Genomic DNA, 5,207 nt, shown 5'->3' with positions numbered 1-5,207 from the left:
TCAAGATTGTAAACACAAAGTACTCACAATTATCACTCAGGAAGTTCTTCACAACTTACTGTTATTGAAAATCATTATGGGATTTATGTATGATTAATTGCATTGGTTTCAACATTGTAAAAGTATTTTCAATAAAGTACCCAATGCACATCTTTCAATGGAATTTATCAGGAGCTGATATGGAAGTCAAATCAACCCCCTATCATGAATGGGAATATTTTTGTGCATTTTAAAATGTAGGAGCTACACTTACATAGAATGCCAAAAGACATCACTTATTTCTACTACANTTCTGTTGTATGCTTTATTTTGGGTAGTTTTCTAAAATATCTTAAGGGGACATATAGCAGGGCAGCCTTGTTAGGTTAAGGTAAACTGAGGTTAGGATGGCCATTCATCACTTATCATACTACTCTCTGAGGGAATAAAACCTGCTTCATTGGGGCTAGCACTTCCTGTGACCTACAAGAGTATTAGACCCCCTTGGGGGCAAGAGAGAAGGCAAAAAGACAAACAGGGAAAAGCTTTAAACACAATTGTGTGCGCGTACACACAGACACACACACAGACACACACACACAGACTCACACAAACAAACACACTGCATGAATGAATTACGAGAAGCTCCAAAAGAAAATATTTTTCTTCCACTGCTTATATATCCCAGTAAAATATTTCAAATTACATAAACATTACAATGTGATTACATTCAACTTTCTTTTAATGAATGATTATTTTTAATATGTATGTTCCCAAATACCTTTACTTGAAATATAATTTACATATTACACATGAAGGGGAAAACAAATCATTCCCAGGAACCCACATACGTTCATAAGTAAGCACCTTGTTACAGATTAAGAAGGTATTAAAAAAAAGTCATGTAATTTTCTTTGCCATTTTTTTATTGGCAGGCTGTTTTTTGTGGTTAATAAAGAAAGCAAAATTAGTTTATTATTAGCCTTAAAATAATAATCTTATATAAATTTTAAAACTGTCATAAATCTAATCACTTATATACAAATCTATCAGTCATTTCTACTTTTTTAATAGATTTTTTTTATTTACATTTCAATTGCTATCCTGAAAGTTCCTTAACCCCCCCTGCCCCCGCCCTGCTCTCCTACCCACTCACTCTCACTTTTTAGCCCTGGCATTCCCCTGTACTGGGGCATATAAAATGTGCAAGACCTATGGGCCTCTTTTCCCAATGATGGCCGACTAGGCCATCTTCTGCTACATATGCAGCTAGAGACATGAGCTCAAGTCTAAGTGGATCAAAGAACTCCACATAAAACCAAAGACACTGAAATTTATAGAGGAGAAAGTGTGAAAAGCCTCAAAGATATGGGCACACGGTAAAAATTCCTGAACAGAACAGCAATTGCTTGTGCTGTAAGATCAAGAATTGATGACTGGGACCTCATAAAATTGCAAATTTCTATAAGTCAAAAGACACTGTCAATAAGACAAAAAGGCCACCAGCAGATTGGGAAAGGATTTTTACCAATCCTAAATCTGATAGGGGACTAATATCCAATATANACAAAGAGCTCAAGAAGCTGGACTCAAGAAATTCATTTCTACTTTTAATCCTCAAGGTATACATCTACTGATCATCAATGTTTTCATTAAATCCAATCAGAAATTTGATGGAAAATATTTTTGAACACCTTGATCACCTGTCCAGTTCTAGGAGAGCCATGTCAGGAAGTACTAGTAGGGCTGCCATTGTTCTTCTTCACTGACCACAAGAAATTCCTAGATTAATTACTAAGAGTGTTCCTTTCTGATCTACAAATTGTTTCCTAAGATGTTGTCCATAGTACCGCACAACCATGGACACAAACATCTTAGTCTACCGTTAATAACAACATACATCTCCAAATATTTTCTAAAGGTAGTGTTTATTGTTGAACATCTACAAATGTAAATTCTTTTAAGGGTGGTAATTGAAACATTAACTGTTCCAGCAATGATACTTAACAAAGAACAAGCATTATTAATGTCGGTGGTAAAAAAACTGCCCAGTGAGGGGCTGGAAGACCCCTCCAAGTTTTTGCACAACACTTAGATTAGGAAAAATGTGAGGATTGAGAATATTACAAGCAGAGCCATGCTCCATAATAGCATGAACTTATCAAGACACTTACCCTTCAGGGTTCTGCCTGTCTGGAACGTGCTTTTGTTAGATGGGCTACTGGGTAGAACACAGCCCAGGAGTTCTAAAACAGTTTGTTAGTCCTCTCAAATGGGCCTATACAAGAACACAAATCATAGAGTAATTGCTTGTTGGCAGATTCTCATATGTACAAACTTGATTAGGTTTTATTTTAAATCAAGGTATAGCTGTTTTAAAAAAAGCAAGTAAATAAAAAATTAGTAAATAATATGTAAGTATTGTAAGCATATATAATATATAATGTAAGTATTATATAAGCATGTAAGAGCAAATATTGAAATATTGTTATATTAAAGTTCATGGTAGAATTGTTTTACAAACTGTGGAAATATATATGTGTATATTTATATGTAATATATATGATATATAAAATATAGTATGTTTTATATATATATATATATATATATACAGACACACACGTCTTTTGCAGCATTAAAAACAGTTGATCCTCAAAGGACAAAAAAAAAAAAAAACTTGAAATGTCATTTCTATATCATCAATCCTAGCACTGGATAGATTTGAGTGGAGACTATGCATGTTACTGTGAAAATATCTGAGAGGCTACTTGTCATCCAGGTGTAAGGAGACCCTGTGTCAAATATGTGTCATAGAATGACAATACTAACACCCAGACAATTAAAAATATGCACTAATAATCATAGATCTGTAGGAGGATGGTTTTTTGTAGAGAGCGACCAAAAAAAAAAAAAAAAAAAGAGAGAGCCGAACAAGCTATGTGCGCATGTGCAAAGAAAGTGTTCCTGCCAAGTCTTAGTCCACCCCTGGTGTGTCTATGAGATCGTGGGTAAGCAACCAATCAGGTGTGGACAGGCCACACTAGGGTGTATATAAGCAGCGCCTTTCTGAGGCTCTTTGTCTTCCTCATCAATATGCAATAAAGATTTGCTGGAGAAGAATCCTGGTGTTCTGTGAGCTTTCTTTCCAGGGAGGAAACAGCATGGGACAGTTTTTGGCACTGTGTATATAGAAGCAGATTTCAATGTCCAGATATCTGGTTGCAATGTGGATGATGGCACTCTCAACTATCTCTGGTCTCTCTGCTATACAAAAAGTGTTTTCCATCACCTCTGATTAGTTAAAAACTATTTTATGAGACAATTATCTAGGCAGAAGAGAATAGTGCAAGAGATTTCTCAGAAAAATTGACATACCACTCGAGCAGTCTCGAGCTAGGCATGACAACCCCACCTAAGAGACTCTGCCCTTCTCCCTCCACCAGCTCTGAAGCAACCTGCATTAGGAAGGTCTCCATAGACTGGAACATCCCTTCCAGGAAGTCACCATTTGTGAATATCCTAAAGCAAGTTTGTGAGGATTGGGAAGTGGTTCCTGAGCCTGTCGCCAAGTGGTGCAATGTGCAGAATACTCAAGACGAATTTGAGGAATTAAAAAGGTCTCAAAAAAGCCATGGGGATGTTCTTCAGATAAGGATTGAGAAACCTGAACATTGTTTCTTTTAACTTCCAATCATATGCCTGTTTCAGCCGGATCCAATCTCAGTGTTCCTCTGTCAATGGCAAGCTCAAAGATGCAGAGAAACTTGTATTATTTTTTAAAAAAATCTGTGTATAGTGGCTGGTGTGTTTTTGTATCTAATTTGTACGAATCCAACTGCATGAATAAAACAGAGTGGAGAATATATCAAGACTGGCATAAGTGAGCCAGGCAGTGGTGGCACACAGCTATAATCCCAACACTTGGGAGGCAGAGGCAGGTAGAGTTCTGAATTCAAGACAAGCCTGGTCTACAGAGCTACAGGGTGAGTTCCAGGACAGCCAGGAAACAAACAAACAAACAAAAAATCCAAAAAAAAAAAAAAAAGACTGGTATGAGTGGATGAATAGTCAGTTCGGCCAAAGCCTTGAATTGAATAGAATAATTTATTTTAGAGCTACTCCAGAGAAATGCTGAGGTAGAATACATACATACATATATATATGGAAAAAAAGAAGAACAAGTCATTCTTCTTGAATATTTAGAGAAACTTCAACATAAACATGAAAGCTGGCTCATTCATCAGACTCTGAAAGCCAACTTTGATTATCCCCAAGAGGTATCTGTCTTCATACTGTATGTAGACAAACAGTAAAGTCTGGTTTANAAGGTCAAAGAATTTTTGAGTACTTTGTGATTGCACAGGAGACAAGGAGCAAAAAATGTTTACAAATGCTTCAGTTTTGTGTAATGCTATAGTTCAATATTCACACAGAAGTCTTTATAAGATGTTCTAAAACCATTTTTGTTTCAAAGAAAAGCCTATATATATATATATATATATATATATATATATATATGTATGTATGTATATGTATATGGTTTATGTAATATTTATATATGTGGTTATTTAATATTTATATATGGTTTATTTAATATTTATAATCATATGAAAAACTTTGTGTCCCTCCTTTATTCTCTTACATCGTTCACTTCTGTTCTTCCTTCCAGTTTTAAATAAGGTGTGATTCTCTCACAGCAGGAAGTCTGGAGGTAGATTTTCATAGAATCAGTGCAGGGAGTAAATAAATTTTTGTAACATGCCCATCCTTCTCTGCCTTTGAACTTGTTATCCTGAGCAGGTTAACATGCTTTCATTGTGTTTTTGCTTCAGTGGTGACCAGTTTCATAATTGGACACTTTATTGTTCCATGTAGAGGATGTGTGTCTTATGCGATCTAGTATACCTACTGCAAGCTGAAAATTGGAGTCTCTGTAATAGTTTACTGAGGTGTTTGTTTTGTTTTCTTCCTGTTCCCTCTGGTAGTGCTGGAGATTGAAGCCAGGGTCTATCATGCAGGGGAAGCTCTAAAGAATTGTTCCTGCCTTTGATATTTTGTTTTTTATCAAGTGTCTCTCCTGCTCTACTTGTTGTTGAGGATAAGANTAGGTTAGCATCACCAGAGTAATGTTTACTACTGTGTCTGTGGTGCTATGTTTGTAGAGAAGGAGGCTAAACTTTCTACTTTGGTAATGGTATAATTAATTTATAAATCTTTGAATTTTTAAT

At 35.7% G+C, this 5,207-nt stretch overlaps 1 pseudogene; it reads left to right on the top strand.

The window, feature by feature from the left end:
• Nucleotides 1-3,378: 3,378 nt before the first annotated feature.
• On the top strand, nucleotides 3,379-4,334 carry LOC110289110 (annotated as a pseudogene).
• The last annotated feature ends 873 nt before the right edge of the window (nucleotides 4,335-5,207 follow it).

The sequence above is a fragment of the Mus caroli genome, unplaced genomic scaffold, assembly GCF_900094665.2.
Source record: "Mus caroli unplaced genomic scaffold, CAROLI_EIJ_v1.1 scaffold_16052_1, whole genome shotgun sequence".
In the NCBI taxonomy this organism is placed as follows: domain Eukaryota; kingdom Metazoa; phylum Chordata; class Mammalia; order Rodentia; family Muridae; genus Mus; species Mus caroli.
Note: the sequence above shows the minus strand (reverse complement) of the source record. Positions and strands in the feature narration are given on the sequence as shown.